The following is a 20162-nucleotide window of genomic DNA, read 5'->3' as shown; positions in this document are numbered from 1 at the left end:
AATAATGCTACTTTCCTAATTTTTAATTTTTTAAAATATAGTTATTTTTCATAAAAATTCTAATAATGTTAACGTATAATGGGTTTTTTTAAATGAATTAGAAATTAAATATTTTTATATTTCTCAGTTTTAATTTCTAATAGTAAATATTGATAGCTACAGTGCACATAAACACTGTTGGGGTCTTGGAATAATTTTTAAAACTCTAAAGGGATTCTGAGACCAAAGCATTTCAGAACTGACAGTATAGATCTTCCAGCTCACACTGAGCCTGCCTCTCTGACAACTGACCCTCCCTCTGTCCACAGCAGTTGTTTATTTACCTATGCTACAATTCTTCCCCTCCTTCCCCTCCTCTCTAGTGTACTGGGGGCCAGGAGGAAATGGGGAGGCTGAATGGATACCTGACTCCAGCAAGGCCTGTCTTGTTCTCTTGCAGTTCAAGTGGGGCTAAAAGAGTGTTGGTGTCTCTCCAGTGCCTGATCCCATAATACATGATGTCAGTTACCACACAGGGCCCAACTTTCCACCTAGTGGAGGGAATAAGAGCAGAAATTGGTTTGCAGACCGAGAAGTGAATGAAGCAGATAGACAAAGACAAGTAGAGATGAGAGGCAGAGCGAAAACATAAATTCCTAGGGTTTCCCACAGACCTCCAGCTTGGTTCCAGTTTATGTCTGAGTACTGGCTTGGGTTCTATGAAAGAGCCCAGTATCATAGTAATAAATAATATATTTTCCTTTAGCCGGCTTGAGTGGGTTTCTCTTACTTGAAACCACATGAATCATTTATAGCTAATAAAGTAGGACTCGTGATCCGTTATCAAACTTTATAAAGTTTATGATCTGCTATACATTTCAGAGTATATTAGGCTAGAAACACAAAGCCAGTTTCCTGGAAATGCAAATATACTATTTTTATATTGAAATTAAAAAGAATAATTAGCATAGGCTACATATGGATTAATTCCTACCTTCAAAGAATTAGAACTCTATCAAACATTCTTACCACAAAATAACACCGAACAAAATTTAATCTTTCTGTGATTCAAAAGAATTTAGAATCTTTTAATGCTCCAGGGACACTACCATTTTATAAATTGCACAAAAAATTCTCATTATTTCAGCTTTCTGGTAGTTTAGATTCAGAATAAATGGGAATTTACTGTAATACTTTGAATTATTAAGTTCTGAGGAGCTCAAAGTACTTCAAATTCACATGAATTATATCATTTATCTTTCTCAACAGTAGAATGAAATTTACAAATGGAAACAGCAATGGGTGGATTCAGGATACAAAGTCATGTTTCTCAGTGTTCAAATGAATATTTCTTCTATTGGGCTATTCTGAATGGATACTGGCTTCTTTTTCCACTTCAAAATATGATTTTTTTCAGCTAATGATCAAATAGGACTAAGGCCAGCAGCAAAGAATTTGGGCTATAATTTTATTTTATTGTTAAGTGCATAGTGATTTGATTATGGGTATCGGCTCATAAATTTTCTGATGAACCTGGATCCTGCAGTTTATTTTCATGAAAAAGGAAAACTCAAACGTAATGGTGAAAAATCAAATGCATCTACATATACTCCTGGCTTTCACCAGAGCTAAAACTATGCTTTAAGATGTACAGGAAATAAAGTGTTTTAATTTAAAAAAATTTTGCTGCAGTGTGCAGCCTTGGCCATAGTATACTAGAGCTTGATTTCTATTTATGGATTATCTATGACCAAATACAATATTTAATATATAAATGACCCTCTTGCCATCCAAGTTCCCTCTGAACACCTCTCTCCCTTAAAATGTAATTAGTTTCTTTCTGCTGCTAAAAAATTTAACGCTCTCTGAAGCCAAAGCTTATTTCTATATCACCTGCTGTTTTGGAGTATCTGTACCTTTCCTCCTGCCAGGTAGCATGGATAATCAAAAGCGAACTGTAAGGAGAAATCTTCCATTTAGAACACATCAATTTGTACTAAGTCTAATCTAAAAGATTAATATGGAGCATGTGGTACATTCAACAGGAAAATGGCATTTAAATATTAATACTAGATAAATATGTTCTTGCTGCTATCTTTGATAATTTATGAGTCATACACTTCTAGAAGGAAGTAAATCACTTTTTTCTTTTATGCTGTTGCTCAGTAACATTATACAGCAACATGTAAAACAAGGCACCATTTTCCTAGTCAGATCTGACAAGGGAAAGTGAAAAATTTGGGTCCAATCTCAACCTCATTCCCTTACAGCCTAGATTTGTGTCACATGCTTGATCCTAACTGGTGCTTTCCAAATTAAATGTATATTTCTCAAACCAATATCTTAAGTGGTAATGTTCCAACAGTCCAAATGTCGATTACCAAAACAAACATTTGTTTCTCTAGCGAGTGTTTTCACACAAAAGCATTTGATTCACGTACTGCAGCAAACAAACATTTGCTTTAGGCAGTTGAGGCAGCCAAAAGTTCTTACAGAAACATTTCACAGGCTGGCTGGCATCCCTCCCTGGAGCAGGGCTTGCTGATGTCCGAGAATGCTTGTGAAGCCAGTTGCTGACCAAGAGAATCCTTTGCAAGACATTTAGGCCATGAAGAGGCACAAGCATTTTCAAAACAAATCTTATGAGAAAATGTGCTTCTAATTATGATGTTTCTATTAGAAAATGTCTTCATGTCTTCACAAAGCTACATTTGCTGATATAAATTCAGCCTTTGATGTAATCACAAAACCAAATTCTTATGAAAGTTCACAAAGGCAGATTTCACATAAAAACTCATACAGTTCAGGAATCATTATTTATGCAAGAGCCCATGAGAGTTTCATTACATAAATAGTCCTATTACTACATTAAAGGCTATTTTCTCTCTGAACAAGATGTAGATTATATGTGTAAATATGTTTTTCTTAAGTGCGTGTCTACTTCACTGTAAAGATGCAGCTTCCACATAAAAAACTCTAATTTTCCGTATTATTTGAATGCTATTGGAATGAATCAGTGTTTCTGAGGAAGTCATTTACTTAACTATATGTTCTTTAAGGCATGGGGAAATTGATTCTTAACTTCTGCACCGAAGACAGAGTTTCCTAGCAACCGGGTGAAGACTGATTCTTTGACTAGTTCTGAACTGAGAACAGTTACTAGCTGGCTTAAAAGCAAACTAAGAGAGGTTATTCTTAGATGAATGAATGAATGAATGATTGAAAACACACACAAAGTGTCACTTGGAGTATATTTGATAGAACACATGACAAGTTGGATTGCTAAACTAATCAACTTGCAAGAAGAGTTTACTGATTACTTTCTATGGATTTGATTCTATTTTGACATTGCTGTGATGGGGCAGATATGATGCAGAGAGCAGGTATGCAACCATAATCATGATAGTAACAATTGATTTAGCATGTATTATGGGCCAGTGCATACAGGTGAAATAACTTAAAAGATAGGTAGAGAATGGCTGATCAAGGTCCAACCCAGGTCTGTCTGATATTAAAACCTTGTAAACCGTACTGCCTTTACATGGGAAGCCCAAAGTATTTCTTGTCTTCCAGAAACTTTCAAGCTCATTGTAAAGAAAACACACCCAAAAGATTTAGGGACTCGCCTAAGAGAGTAGATGTTTAAGGATTAATAATATTAAAGTAACAAAAGCTTGCATTTATTGAGCCTTACTTGGTGTCAGGGACTGTGCTAAGGACCTGACATCATTAAGGAGATGGAGCTTGGGCTTGGCCTCAAAACGGGTGGGGAAAGATAGAAGCAAGGTCCTTTGAGAGGATGAAACAGCATGGGGGAGGGGGTGCTATTTGGCACCTGTCAGGCTTGGGGAGACAGGCTGGTGTGAGGGGTGGCACTGAATGGGTAGGTGGCCCCGATTATGGAGGGCCTTGCAAGCCAGACTCTGATGCAGACATTTGACCCAGGAGAGACATGTGGACTCATTCCATGTCCTTAAACATTGGAGACATGATCATTCCCCCCTGTAATTACTAGGATAAAGGGAATACAGTTATCCCCCGCTTTTCAAAAGTTCACTTTACACCGCTTTGCTTTAGCAAAGCACCTACACTAACACCTGTTTCTGATAGCCAAAAGAAATCCAAAGAATATTTTCACTTTTACAAAAAAAGGGGGAAAGGGCAGATAGCATTCAGTATGTGTTTTGCAGTGAGCCATTATAGAGGCAGCTCACAGCACACCCCAAGCGGTGAGAATAGCAGTGAGAACAGCCCCACCAAGCTCCTTCCCGGGTACTACACCCAGCATCTCAGCATCAAGCTGGCATGACTTGAACTGAGTCCATGAGCATCTGTGCTTTATCTTGATTTATTTTGTGCATTCGTTAGCAGGATGTGTCCTAAGGTAATTGTTTCTCTACTCTACGCCATTTCTGCTTATGAAAGGTTTCACAGGAACACTCTACTTTCAGATAGTGGGGGGAACCTGTATGGATTTTCTGTTGAAGTAGCTACTGCCAATGTTCTCTCTGAAAGGCTTGCCAATTACTCTACCACCAATATGCCAACAGGATTTTAGAGTTTTCCATCTGCCATATTTTTAAACACTTTAATATTTGCTAATTTCTTCTTTAAAAGTGATATCCCATATTTTTTGTTTTGCACATCTTTGGCTTTTGATGTGATTGTGCGCCTCTTTATATATAAAGTTAATTTACAGTAACTGGCCATTTACATTTATTTTTCTGTGAATTCATGTTTGTATTTCTTTTCTTATCCTAGCAGGTAGGGGTTTTTTCTTGTTGATTTGTGGAAACTCTTTATATATTATGTTTTCTGTCTCTTTGTTTATCATATATGTTCAGTATTGTCTCAGGGTATTGTTTTTCTTCCAACTTGGATTATAATGTATTTTTTCCATACACATTACTATTTATGTAGCTAAAGGTAAAAATCTTTTAAATACAGATACTAGGCTTCATATGCCTAGAAGGAAATGCTAACGTTATAAAAAATATTCCAGTATTTTCTCCTAGAACTTAAATTTTTTGATACATTTACATTTCTACACATTTGATGCATTTGATCCATCTGGAATATAATTTGGTTTAGGTGTGAAGTAGAAATTTATTTTCATTTTTGCTACTGATTTGAAATGTCTAATTATCATATGTTAATTTTCTATACGTGGGTCTGTTTCAGATTTCTGTTCTATTTCCTTACTCTATGATGAAATGGCACCATATTGGTTTAATTACTATCATTTTATAAAAATGTCCTGATACAGTATAGCTCAGTGGTTAAGAGCATAGTAGATAAGAGCACAGACTCTGGCACTGAGACAAGTTGCTCAGTCTCTCTGTTCCTCAGTTCCCTATCTTTAAAACAAGGATAATAGGGTGGTCATGAGGATTTTATAAGCTTCTATATGTAAAGTACTTAAAACAGGGCCTGGCACATAGTAAGTATTTGTAAAGGTGTTGGCTGTTATTATTTGTCATAATTTTTCACCAAAATTTTCTTGCTTGTATTATGCATCTTCTGGATGATTTTTAGAATCAGTCCCTAAGAGGGCTTATCAAGAGATTCTCAAAAGACAATTCCCTTCTTACGAGGAATTCTGATGCCAGCTGTTAAGGTAATTCATTTTCCCCTTGGCACATAATAAGCACGTAATAAGTGGCAATCATTGTTAAAGGTATTATTTTGGAAGGAACAGCAATAGTGCGAAAGTGAATACATTTTCCTCAGATGTCTCATTCTCCTCCACCTGCTTGTAACAGAATCTATGTAGAGAAGGGAGAGAAAGCTGGGGAGTGGGGGATGGAGGGAGGGTGCCAAAGGAGCAGCTTCTCTTAAATTCCTTTGTGGGAATTTGTAAGTAGGTCTCTTTCTTGCCCCCTTCAGAGCATTCTTCTGTGGCCCTTGCCTTTAAAGAACTTTTGTGGAAATCAGAAGGGGCTGTATTTCAGCCCCTTCCTCCCCAGCAAGTATGTTGGATCCTCAGAGATCTGGGGGAGATAAAAGCTCCCAGAAACTGCACTTGGGGATTAGCATAGGCTTTAGCAGAGAGATACTCAGTTGTTTAGCTAAAGCAGAAATCATACTGAAGTGCCTACAGATGCCAGCAGACAATGCAAATCAAAGGTAGTCAAACTATTCTCTCAGGAACCCCCTGAAAAATTTTTAGAAAACCATGTACCCTTATCAGATTTTAGTTTAACATATAAAAATTTTAATAGTGAGCTTAATAGTTTTTAAAGGTAATTAGTGGTGCACTGTAAACAGTTACATTTTAAAATAAAAGCCTTATATCACTCTGATAGAATTTAAACCCCATTGCAATTTGATAACCACCATCAACCATAAAAAGATATACCAACAAATTTTATTTGACAAACAAATTTTACTTCCTTTTTCTCCTTGAACTTATTTTTTAATTTCTCTTCTCCCACAAAATTTTATTTGAATATAATGTTTGTTTTAAAGTGTTTTATTCATCACACTTTCAGACTTCTCTGCCACATAAATTAAAATATAAATTGGGGGCTTCCCTGGTGGCGCAGTGGTTGGGAATCTGCCTGCTAATGCAGGGGACACGGGTTCGAGCCCTGGTCTGGGAAGATCCCACATGCCACGGAGCAGCTGGGCCCGTGAGCCACGATTGCTGAGCCTGCGCGTCTGGAGCCTGTGCCCCGCGACGGGAGGGGCCGCGATAGAGAAAGGCCCGCGCACCGCGATGAAGAGCGGTCCCCGCACCGCGATGAAGAGTGGCCCCCGCTTGCCGCAACTGGAGAAAGCCCTCGAACGAACCGAAGACCCAACACAGCCAAAAATAAATAAATAAATAAATAAATAAGAAAATCCTTTTAAAAAAAAAAAATATATAAATTGAAAGTTTATTTCCTGTGACCATAAGAGCATATGTGTTAAGATCTTTTCTTCTGGAAAAATTGATTAAAACACCCTGAATATACTTGTAAAATTGTGATGAATAACTATTAAACATAAAATTTTATTTTAAATGCATGAGCTATGAGATAGGTGGGTTTTATCTTTTCCAATTAGTTCATATATGCGTAGGTGAACATTACTTAATGCTAGAATGAGATCAGGTTCGGCGCCAAATCTGTTCCTGTGTTTGGTGTTTATAGATATAAAGGCTGAGAAACCTGGTTTATAAAAACAAGTAAATGGGAACAGGAACCATTTTGTTACAGCAACATCAAGATCAATATTTTGAATTGTCTTATTGTCACCCAGAGAGTTGTAACACCCCGAGGCAATTCACCACAGTAGGATTTGAGATGGGTAGAATGTATGCGTTTGTTCTGCCTAGCAGGTTGGGGTCTCTGGAGGCAGATGCTGAGACAGAATGTGAGGGCAAGCTCTTTATTAGGGATCAGCACCTGTGAGGAGGAGGGGACAGAAGCCAGCCTGGACTGGAAAGGACTTGGTGAGCGCGTGGCCAACCCAGGAGGCAGCTGTGAAGCGATTGTCGCCCATTGAAGTTGTGTTGGTGACAGGCTGAGATGGCGGGCCTTGCTGCCGCCGCGTGCTCAGTCACCCAGGCAGGGTGGGCCTTTAGCGGATGAGGCCAGCCCTGGAGGAGCTCGCCCAGAGGGCCAGTGCAGTCCTTTCCTGGGGTTGCCATAACCAGTCACCACAAACTGGGTGGCTTAAAAGTGACAAATTTATCCTCTCAGTTCTGGAGGCCGGAAGTCCAAAGGCAAGGTGTTGACAGGGGCCGCTCCTTCTGGAGGCTCTGAAGGGAGACTGTTCCGTGCTTCTCTCCCAGCTTCTGCTGGCTCCTGGCACTCCTGGGCATTCCTTGGCTCAGATCTCTGCCTCTGTCTTCACATGGCCTTCCCCTCTGTGTTTCTGTGGTTCCCTACTTTTCAGTCCCTTCTAAAAAAACACTCCTCATTGGATTTAGGGCCCCCCCCCACCGCATAATGTAGGATGATCTCAAGACCCTTACCTTAATGATATCTACAAAGACCTTTATTCCATGTAAGGTAACATTCTGAGGCTCCAGATGGCTGTATCTTTTGGAGGTCACCATTTGACCCACTACAGGCAGCTAGTCCTTTGTTGAAGGGGGAGTTGAGCAGTGTTATCTTGGTATCTACCACATTTTGCAACGTGAGAAAAAGGTGATTGTAAAGGGGAGCTGAGAAAAAGAGGGCAACTCTGAGGCTCAGAAGGCAAGCAGTTTGCCAAGCAGATCGGCTTTAGAAATGAGAGCATATGGAAGCTGAGTGTCTAGGAACTGATACTCCTTGGAAAGCCTTCGTGTACCCCAGGGTGACAGGTAACCCAATTTGAGGATTTAGTTCAAGCTGACTGTTTCCTTGCAGGAATACAGGCCTCAGGTTGCTAGATCTCCAGTTATTTAAAAGAATGAGAAATTCACACTTTAAGTGGTATCTCCTTATTTTTAAATGTTGTCAACTAATTCAAAACAAACAAACAAACAAATAAAACCTGTAGAGACCCTAGGAAAAAAATGTTGTGCGCTGAATATATAGCCACTGAGATACCCTGTGCTCTATGTTTCTATCCCTACTCCTACCATAGTAAGTAAAAGAAATATCAGTGCATCTTCTCTGATGGCCACCAATTTACCATCTCACCTGGAGAGCTGTATCAGTCAGAGTTCTCCAGAGAAAGAGAACCAATAAAATATGTGTGTATGTATGTGTGCATGTGTGTATGTATATGTGTGTGTATATATATATGTGTGTGTGTGTGTGTATATATATATATATATATATATATATATATATATATATATATAAATAGAGATTTATTTTAAGAAATTGGCTCATACAATTGCGAGGGCTGGCAAGTCTGGAATCCACAGGGCAGTTTGGCAAGCTGGAAACTCAGGCAGGAATTAATGCTGCGGTCTTGAGGCAGAATTGTTTTCTTCTCCAGGAAAGCTCAGTTTTTGCTGTTAAGAACTTCCGGTGGATTGGATGAGGCCCACTCACATTACTGAGGGTAATCTCATTCACTTAAAGTCCACTGGTTTTATTTTATTTTATTTATTTTTTTAATTTTTATTTTATATTGGAGTATAGTTGATTAACAATGTTGTGTTAGTTTCAGGTGTACAGCAAAGTGATTCAGTTATACATATACATGAATCTATTCTTTTTCAAATTCTTTTCCCATTTAACTTATTACAGAGTACTGAGCAGAGTTCCCTGTGCTATACAGTAGGTCCTTGTTGGTTGTCTATTTTAAATATAGCAGTGTGTACGAGTCAATCCCAAACTCCTAATCTATCCCTCCCCCCAACCCTTCCCTCCTGGTAACCATAAATTCATTCTCTTAAGTCTATGAGTCTGTTTCTGTTTTGTAAATAAGTTCATTTGTATCCTTTTTTTTTTTAAGATTCCACATATAAGTGATATCATATGGTATTTTTCTTCCTCTCTCTGACTTACTTCACTTAGTAGTATGATAATCTCCAGGTCCATCCATGTTGCTGCAAATGGCATTATTTCATTCTTTTTTATGGCTGAGTAATATTCCACTATATATATGTACCACATCATCTTTATCCATTCATCTGTCAATGGACATTTAGGCTGCTTTCATGTCTGGGCTATTGTAAACAGTGCTGCAATGAACATTGGGTTGCATATATCCTTTTGAACCATGTTTTTCTCCAGATATATGCCCAGGAGTGGGATTGCTGGATCATATGGTAGCTTTATTTTCAGTTTCTTAAGGAACCTCCATGCTGTTCTCCATAGTGGCTATACCAGTGTACATTCCCACCAACAGTGTAGGAGGGTTCCCTTTTCTCCACACCCTCTCCAGCATTTATTGTTTGTAGATGCAAAAATCCTCAACAAAATACTAGCAAACTGAATCCAACAGTACATTAAAAGGATCATGCACCATGAACAAGTGGGATTTATCCTAGGGATGCAAGGATTTTTCAGTATCCACAAATTAATCAGTGTGATACACCACATGAACCAACTGAACAATAAAAATCATATGATCATCTCAATAGATGCAGAAAAAGCTTTTGACAAAATTCAACACCCATCTATGATAAAAAAAAAACACAACTCTCCATAAAGTGGGCATAGAGGGAACATACCTCAATATAATAAAGGCCATATATGACAAACCTACAGCTAATATCATACTCAACAGTGAAAAGCTGAAAGCATTTCCTCTAAGATCAGGAACAAGACAGGATGTCCACTCTCGCCATTTTTATTCAACATAGTTTTGGAAGTCCTAGCCACGGCAGTCAAGAGAAGATAAAGTCGACTGATTTTAGATGTTAGCCATATCTGGAAAATCACCATCACAGCAACACCTGGGTTAGTGTTTAATTAAATAAGTGGGTACTATAGCTTTGCCAAGTCTACCCATAGAATTAAATTATAAGAGCCATTACTTACTGTGTTGAATTGAACCCGAGATGTAGAAGGGATCATACAGGTCACCTGGTTCAGTAGCACCTCATGGTACAGAGGAGGAAAATGAGGCTCAGGAAGATGAAGTGACTTGTCCAAGATCACACAGCTGGCTGGGGGAATGCAAACTCAAAGCAATGCTCTGGCCTCTGAGCACAATGCTCTTCCCACTCTTTTACCTTCATGCACCTCAATGTCTCAAGGCCAAAATCATGGCGTTTCAGAGGGACAGAAAGTCCCTCAGAGGTTATAGGGTACACACCTCTCATTTTATAATGAGGTCTATAGACATTACGCTTATGGCCTCAGTATAAAATGAGAATTTTGATTCCTAGTGAAAGGCATTTTATACCACACTGCATAGCCTTTCACACTAGGCAGAGATGATTGTGCTTAAACTCGTCTCTGTTAATTTTTTCTTTCAAAACATCCTCTGTAATAGAAGCTAGTTTTCTTGTCATTGACTTCCCGAGAGTGTGTAATGGTCAACAAAACAAAACAAAAACGATACCAGTCTGATTAATTTAAAAGTTGTATTGGTTGGATGCCGATCAATATTTTTCCTGAAATTTTTGTGGATATTGACTATATTTCTAGAGCAGCAAGACCAAGAATTCAGCAGTTCCTTTATGGATAATAACCCCCACCTTTTCTGCTTGTACCAGTTATTCTCCCAAAACACCATAGGACTGGCTCCATTTTATTAGCTCATAACAAAATAAATTTAACTCTAATCAGTTTTATATCACATTACAGTCATTTCTCTGGCTTAGATCATAAGTTATATTTCTGAATCACCTTTGAGGGAGATAAGAATTCCCCCCCACCACCACCAAAATATGCCAATTTGGTATAAGGGTTATTTTGAGCTGAAGGCATTGATGAAAATGGCAGACACATTAGGAGCTCTCTGCCCTCCCCCAGTCTGCCTAAGAGTGGGGCATAAATTTTCCTTTGTGAAGGTGTACCCCTCCCATATCCCATACCAGGAAGGAGAGAACAGGCCTTGTCACTGGAAACAGAGATGACACTGTCGTGAGTCTGCATAAGTAAACCTTACTAAATAACCCTTATCTACCATTAGTTTCCCTCATATATTTACCTGCCCACAAATTTACTGCCCTTAGAAGCCCAAACCCCTCTTTCCTTTGTTTAGTCACTTCTCCACAATCTATTGCCCTTTGTTAAAATGGTACATAAGCTCCCAAGTCTAATCACTTCTTCGGGAATTCACTTCTTTTCTGTGAAGATTCCACGCATGTAAAATGTTCTCCTGTTAATCTGATTTTTTATTAGTTTAATTCACAGGCCCCTGTGACTGAACATAAGAGGATGAAGGAAAAGTGTTTTTCCTCCCCTACATCTTCTCCATTATATGAGCCAAATTCAGCTGATCCCAGCCATACTATGAGGAAGAATGGCCTCTATGATGATGTTTTCCCATTTTCCAAGTACGGTTATCATTCACCCTAACGTGCACATTTGTAATCCCAACATGGTTAGAGCTGGTCAAGGGCACCTTAGGTGGTAAAGGGAGGCCAGTGTGAGGCTTTCTAAGAGGCAAAAGCCAGAGTCATTTCTGATTTCTGAGGTCTAGCTGAGAGAGGGAAGTGATATCTAAATGTGTGCTGGTGAGCAAGCCCTTCCTTTTCTTACCTCCTCCATGATAAAGCTCTGACTTTCATTTCCAACAGGGTCTTGATATTTCTAATATATTTCGTTTATTATTTTAAGAAGGTTTGAAATCAGAGATTTTGCTTGTATGTTTGAGAGATGGGCAAAAAAAAAAAAATCTATTTACAAGGCTTAGCTGAAGAAAATGAAAATTCCTAAAACTACATAATTTTTTCTACCTCGATGTCTCTTCCCCACCCTTAATTTAAAAAAAGAAAGAAAGGAAGATGGAAGAATGAATATAATTTTACAGTAGCGTGGATTTCACTGTTTCTCTAGGCAGCGAGGGGAAGAATCACGTCTCTGGATACCACATGTCCTCTGAAATAACAGTGAAAGAAAAATAATTCAGCAAATTTTATTTATTTTCACAGCCAAAGTCACAATTCTCTTCCCAGAGAGCCGAGGTCTAGAATCCTGTTATCAAATTTAACAGTACCAAATTCTTTGTTTTCCAGGATAAACAGGTTTGAGAAATGGCCAGTGGAATTTTCCAGTTCAGTTAGCCACAGTGGGGAGTTTATATTATTATACAACTGCAGTGAAGTTTAGTAATGGGCATCACAATGGAAAATTAATAAAAGCTCAGTGTAGCCCAGCCCATTCAAGTAATTGTCAATTAAGGCTACAATCAATACCGAGGTAATAGCTCATGAACAGGGATAGTTGGGTACTTACTTCATTAACATTGCAAATCGATGTCGACCATTTGGGAGTTAGTGCAGAGAAATGAGCTCATATATTGGAGGTAATCATAGCTGGGGAATTTGCTGGCTGGATGGAGATTTAGAGATCAGAAGCTACAACAGGCAAATGCCAGGGAATGGCCCCATCTGGTTAACAGTGTTCTGGTTACTAAAGGGCGAAACCTTCTTTGTTCCAACCCTTGATGCTGAAATCCTTTGAAAGGACCTTCATCTCTTTTCCTATACTTTGGGCACTGATCAATTTGCATTTATGTCCTTCTTATTCATCTTGAGTCTCCTACAGATATTTGTGTTGTTCTCCCATTGAAAAATGGCTATAAATATATTTTTTCGATAGTCTTGTGTAGCACCAGGCAGCCCCCCCTGAGTAAGGTATGTTCATTCAGCAGGTGGACCTTCAGTTAATATTTGCTTAGAGAATAACCTCTTTAGGGTCAGCATCGGTTGACACTATCTTTGCCCTCCCCCCACCCTCTATCCCCTCTTCCCCTTCCCTAGCAATAGCACCTAAAACAAATCTTCTCATAATATGAAGTCAGAATGTATTCCTAAACCTGAAATGATTGTTGAATTATATGCCTGATGGGAGGAGCCTGATCACATAGCGAGTACCCTAAACAGTGTGTGGTTGTTGACTTTCCATTCTAAGCTGCAAACAGTACAAATCCAGCACTGTAATCATGCCAATGAATTCCACCACCCCTTATTGTCATGCAAAGAATTTATTTTCCTGACCTTATTGTCTGAGAATTTATGAATGTCTTTCCTGCCTCATATTCCTCACCAGAATGTGCAGCCCGTGGCACTGAAATCTCCCTGGTCCCTTGGTTCAGATGTGAGCACTCAGAAAACCTCTTGGTTTTGGTCATGTTGTGTGGAAAAGAGAGACACGATGACAGGACTGGGGTCCCAGACAAGCCTGGGTCAGAAGGCTAGGAGGGGATTCTAATGCCAACCTTGTGATCTGAGGCTTGGCAAACTTCCACAGCCCTTGTTGGTTTCTGAGGTCTTTATGTTTAGAGCATTTCCACTTGGGACTCATGGAAAAGCAGATATCTGTGCAAAGTGGGAGTAGCAGATAAGACCATGGAAACAGCTGCACTCATAGCCCTCAATCTAAGAGTATCCCTTTAGTAGGAAAGTGGAGAAAAAGGTAAGAGGTGGGGAAATGAAGAATTGCTGGCTGGGCTCCTGTTGCCCCATCGACATCCTCTCATGTAAAGAGCTCTCAACTGGGCTTCCCTGGTGGTGCAGTGGTTGAGAGTCTGCCTGCTAATGCAGGGGACACGGGTTCGAGCCCTGGTCTGGGAAGATCCCACATGCCACGGAGCAGCTGGGCCCGTGAGCCACAATTGCTGAGCCTGCGCGTCTGGAGCCTGTGCCCCGCGACGGGAGGGGCCGCGATAGAGAAAGGCCCGCGCACCGCGATGAAGAGCGGTCCCCGCACCGCGATGAAGAGTGGCCCCCGCTTGCCGCAACTGGAGAAAGCCCTCGCACGAACCGAAGACCCAACACAGCCAAAAAATAAATAAATAAATAAATAAGAAAATCCTTAAAAAAAAAAAAAAAAAAAAAAAAAGAGCTCTCAACTGAGTTCAGAAGCTGGGAATTTAGGAGCCACCTGTGTGGCCTTGGAGATGGCACTTAACCTTTGTGGAGGCTCCACTCTCCCATCTACAAGCGGTGACAAAGAACTTTGCAAAAGGTAAGGCTCTCCTTTCAAGTGCCTGACATCATCAGAGCATAACACAGGTTATGTCTGCACACACAGATCTGGTGGAAAATCCAGTGAGTTTAAACCGTGCTTACAATCATTCAAAAATTACAATATTTTTAAAGGAGACATTTTTCTGTTTTGAATTCACCATGATTTTCTTTTCCAAACCAAATGTTCTCTTCCATGAAGAAGCCATTGAGAGTCTATACTTACGCAATAGCAGTATCTGCCCTTACTGATTCCAGGGGAGCTGTAAAGTGCGGCACACACACGCAGCCGAAGGAAACCATTTCCTTGCCTGTCACCTCATATGTCAGCCATCAGTCAGGAGCACGTTTTTATGGCCCAGGAAGTGGGGGACCCTGATGGAGCTGCACGCAGGCCTTGGACGACCCGACCACTAACTGCGCACGTTTTGTGAGCTTGTCTGCCAGGAGATGCTTTCTTCACAGAGTTGAAATATGAGGTGTTTACTATAGCACTTCATGAAGATTCCCCCCTCCGCAAATCTCTCCGCTGCGTAGGCCTCCCTCTCCTTCACTTTGTTCCAGGAGGGCAGAAAGCTGCTCCACACAGGGTGTAAGGGGGGAGGAATCTCCTGTATTCTGAGTTACTCCGTTCCAGAGGTGTGCAAGATGTATGCATGTGCCTGGCCCCATCAAGCTCAAGCGTGCTTGGGTCCCCGCCATCTCGATCCTCCACGGCTTCCCAGCCCGCGTCTGTCCCTCTGGTACCCAAGCTTGGTCACCAGGAAAGTGCCTGCTCTGCCTCTTCCCAGTCACCTTGATCGAATTAGGCCCACATATGCCTGGATAATGCTCCTGGGATTTTCCAGAAACGGCCATTTGAAACTCACAACTGTATTGTTTTAGGGATGTTGTTATATACTACCTCACAGAAAATCACTTTATGAAGACCCATAAAAATTTTTCTTTGACTCAATTCAAGAAAAGAACTGGGGCTTTCCTGGTGGCGCAGTGGTTGGGAATCTGCCTGCCGATGCAGGGGACACGGGTTCGAGCCCTGGTCTGGGAAGATCCCACATGCCGTGGAGCAGCTGGGCCCATGAGCCACAACTGCTGAGCCTGTGCGTCTGGAGCTTGTGCTCCGCAACAAGAGAGGCCGCGACAGTGAGAGGCCCGCACACCACGATGAAGAGTAGCCCCCGCTCGCCGCAACTAGAGAAAGCCCACACACAGAAACGAAGACCCAACACAGCCAAGAATGAATGAATGAATGAATAAATAAATAAATAAATAAATAAATAAATAAATAAAATGTGGGCATAAGTTTGAAAAAAAAAAGAAAAGAACTGGACTTTTCCTGAGCCACTGGCTTCTTGTTCTTGTTCTTAATTTTGTTTCTGTGAATCTAGCAACTGACCTTTGGTCTCTTTTCTCTGGCTGCTAACAAGACTTTATAATTCACCTCTGTTCAAAACTACTTGCTAAGGATTTTCAACCGTAACTTTATTTCCCTACCTTTACATTTCCTTCCTCTAATTTTCTCATTTATTTTGTGTTTTAATAATATATGTAGCTCTGTGTACAATTTCATAACTTTTTGGAACTGGATGGAGTATAAATACCCAAAAAGCAGACCATCTATTCCAACGTTTGTTGAGCACCTTTATTGAGCTCCTACTCTCTCCCAGGTACTGAGCTTGGTCCTGAGGCATGTAGGTAAAAATAACGAGCTGGCTGCTCCTGGGGAGTCCACAGCCCGAGTTTGCTGTAACCTCCTGTGGACCTTAGAGCCTGGAGGTTACCATCAAGCAAACTGCACTTACATCGAACCCTGGGGGGGTGGGAGGCAGAGCCATGGCAAGGAAGGGCCACTCGCTTTCTGGTCACCGTCTCCTTCTCACACCTCCTGCAACGTACAGGCGTTGGTCCTCTGCACGCTGGCTATTTGTGTCTGTCTTTTCTCTAGAAAGCTAAATCTCCAGCTCAGTTCATGCCCACAAATACCAGGCAAGAGAAGCGTCTCAAGTAACGTTCATTGACCGGAAGGATGGTTGAAAGAACGTAGTTTTTCTGCTTAAATCTTCCAGGTTGTTTTTTTTTTTTTTCCTTTGGGTCACACTTAGCATAAAATTAAAACTCCTTTCATTGGCCTGCAATGAGCTACATCATCTGGCATCCATCTATTGATACCTTCCACCTCTCTGAACTCCTTTGCCCTACTGTCAACCTTCCTTTTATTATTCCTGGTGTCTGGAAGGTTTTGCCCCAGGATATGGCAAGGCCAGATCCTTCTCCTCATTCAGGTCTCAGCTCAAATGTTACCACTTTTGAGAGGCTTTCATCTCAACCACCACTGCCAGCCCCATCTCCAGCACTATGGATTGAGTGGCTCTGCTTCTTTTACTTCATACCACTCATGTTGACTGCTGATTCCTACACAGACTACTGAAATGGCCTGCTGATTGCACAAAGCCAAATGTATTGCTTAGTGCAGTAAGGGATATCATTTCTTTGATGGAATCATAGAAGCTTCGTAGAAGGGGGAGGTCAGGGTGGAATATTAAGATTTTGAGGTTCTAGTTTAAGGTGAGTCTTTCTATGTGGAGTCCTGGTTGGAATTGTGCAGTTTGTGATATAATAGTTTAGGACGGATGAACACAGCAAGGTGAGGGCTTTGCAGGGGACCTTGAAGAGTATATAGACAAGTTGGGTTGTTCTGAGAAAGGGGCAACCACCCTGATCCCCATTAGTTGAAGAGTTTGTTGTTCAGATAAATGGGTTTTCAGGAAGTTCCTAAAACAAACAGTACCACTGTTTGCAACTCTATCTTTTTGGACTGGAATTTTCTAGAATGTTGCTGTCATGTTAATGCTGAGTGTCAAATAGTTGAATCATGTTAGCATGGACAGTAAGCTTTGTGGCTGCAGTGGTTTCGGGTCTCATTTATCACTAATGTATGAAATTATATTTATTTACTCTCTTATTATCTGTCTCCCCACCACACACACACACACACACACACACACACACACATAATTTCACAGGAATGTGATTGCTCTAGCCTGTTCGTTTCTGTGTCCATAGTACTTACTATGGGGCCTGGCACTGATACTATTTGTGAAATTTAAAGCAAAGTCAGGACTTTGCATATGTTCAACACCAGGGGCCAGAAGGCTGTGTTCTAAATTACCAGCTCCCTGCTGAAGTGCAAGCAGCTCTTCTTCCATTCAGCAGGACCTGTACAATGGAAATGTGGGTATTGTGTTCGCGCTAGTGTGCTCCCAGGGTCTACAGGGGTTCGTTCATTTACTTACTCGTTTAATCAAAAGCATTTCTGGAATCCCTCCTGTGGGTCCGGCGTGGTGCAGGGTGTTTGCCACATCAAGCATCTGATGGCTAATTGCTGTCTGCCAAAATGGAGGGCTCTGAGATCTGTTCCTCTCATTCCCCTCCATGCCCGAGCTGGGAATCAGAGTCAGCATTTGTCAGCCATTAAAAGACCTGGTGATGAAAGATATTTGAAGACATAGGAAAATATATAGCAGTAAATATATACAATGATATATGAAATAAAGCACGTTATACATACATATAATGTTATAAGGAAAAACATAATATAAAACTGAATATTTGGATGTTTGGTATAATCCAAATTTTATAAAAATATAACTGACAATAAATCACACACACAGAGGTTGTGTGTGTGTGTGTGTGTGTGTGTGTATAGACAAGGAATAGACCAAAATAATAACAACTCTGGGTGGTAAAATTATTACTGGTTTTAATTTAATGTTTCATATTTTTCTGCACTTTTGACAGTGCATGTATTTTTTTTTTTTTTTAGAATGGTATTTGAAAATGTCACTTTCCTGTTTGAGGGTGGAGAGGGTGGGAGAGTTGCCAGATAAAATACATAATGCCCAGTCGGATTTGAGTCTCAGATAAACAACAATTTTTTTTAGTATAAGTATGTCTTTAATATCACATAGGACATACTTATACTAGAAAATATTCACTGTTTATCTGAAAGTCCCATGAAACTGGGTGTCCTGTTTTTTATTTGCTAAATCTAACAACCCTAGCGGGTGAGGGCAACTCATCAGAATCATCTGGGGAGCTTTTTCAAACCTGTCCTCTGGCTCCCACCCCCAACCAGATTCTGACCTGCCTACCTAACCTTACCCACCAACATTCAGAGTTTGAAGTCTCCCAAGGTTATCCCTGAAGTGAGGTGGTGAGGGCAGCATTGCAGTGGGGTGCTGTGGTTTGACAAGGCTCCAAGGGGGTTTTAGTCACGTCTCTCCTGTTCTCCCTGGTGGAACTCACTGAATTCCACACTGTGAGGACGACTCTTTTGGACGCTTCTGGACCCTCCTGACTGTGTTCTGATTGGGCTGTTTTCATAATTCTAGTCCTCAAGGAGGAACCAGTGGGCCCTGGACAGTGGTGGAGCTGCTTTGCAGGAAAGAGGGAGCTCTCGAGGTTACTTGAGGTCTCTGGCCTTGAAGATTCTCCTCTGGATCGCTGGGTCCCCCGCAGACCCTGGGACTGAGACAGAGGGAGAGCTGTCTCCCCAGAGCACGAGTGTCTGGCAAAGTCACCCACTAAAGGCCAGGAAGCCAACAGAACTGTTCCAGCCTCTGTGAGACTCTCTCTTCCAGCTTCACCACCGTGGGCATGGAAAAATGCTTTTCTGCCAGAAGACAAATATGTCCAGAGAACAGCCCTGTCTCAGGAAGGAAGTATCTGGGACCCAGGGCCAGTGACTACGCACCAGCTTGGCACCTCTGGAGAGCTGTGAAGAATCCACAGCATTGTCCTTTTGGGAGACCTGTGCAGAAGACTGAAATAACCCTGTGGGGCAACACCTCACAAAATAATACTGGAGATGCAAAGAGCTAAACATTAGCCAGGACTTGTAAACACAGACTTCAAAAAGGTGATAATTAACAAGGTATAGGGCAAAGAGCAATAGAGGAGAAACGGTAGACTTTGAACAAGGCCCCTGAATCCTCTAGGCCTCAGTTTCATCATCTGTAAAATGGATGGTTTGAACAAGATGATAGAAAAGTACCTTCTAATTTTGATGTTCTGGAAGGTTAATTTTCGGAGTTAACTGGGGGTCAGTTTCTGAACCAGGGAAGCAGAATGATGACTCAGATAAACCCAGCATCATTTACTGAACCTTGCCGTATGGGGGGTGAGGGGGAAGAGGGATTAATATTCTTCAGGTGTTTATTTGGTACTAGCCGTTTTCGTACATGTTTGATCTCATTTCTATGCTTTATAGCAGTTCTTGGAGAGTAGTATCATTATCTTCATTTTATATCCAGGGAATTGGAGCCACAGAGAGATTAAGTGACTTTTTTGAAGTCACACAGGGGCATGTGCAAAGCCAGGATTTTTAACCAGGGCTGTTTTCTGCTGAACTCGACGCCTCGTCCACCACACCATGTAGACTTCCCCTGGCCACCTGTGTTGCTGAGCTGAAGCTGAAGTTACCTGTTTCTGAGCTCTCACCAGCACCAGGTGAGGTACAGAGATGGGGGCAGAGGGAGATCCATCTAGAGAGAGCTACTCCCCTTTCAACTGTGATTAGTCTATAGGCTCTGTAAATAAGGAATTGCCTACAACTGACTTTTGCTTGCCAGGGACAGATGCCAGGGGCTATCTTTAAGGGCCCCTGTGCTCC

General features: G+C 41.0%; 1 protein-coding gene across 1 annotated transcript in view; it reads left to right on the top strand.

The window, feature by feature from the left end:
- RTKN2 (rhotekin 2) overlaps nucleotides 1-19900 on the top strand; it is a 127562-nt gene extending 107662 nt beyond the window's left edge. Inside the window, exon 13 of the transcript XR_009005592.1 lies at nucleotides 19844-19900. The gene's annotated coding sequence lies outside the window, so the exon portion shown is untranslated. The remainder of the gene's footprint in view (nucleotides 1-19843) is intronic.
- Nucleotides 19901-20162: the final 262 nt, after the last annotated feature.

The sequence above is a fragment of the Balaenoptera acutorostrata genome, chromosome 16, assembly GCF_949987535.1.
Source record: "Balaenoptera acutorostrata chromosome 16, mBalAcu1.1, whole genome shotgun sequence".
In the NCBI taxonomy this organism is placed as follows: domain Eukaryota; kingdom Metazoa; phylum Chordata; class Mammalia; order Artiodactyla; family Balaenopteridae; genus Balaenoptera; species Balaenoptera acutorostrata.
Note: the sequence above shows the minus strand (reverse complement) of the source record. Positions and strands in the feature narration are given on the sequence as shown.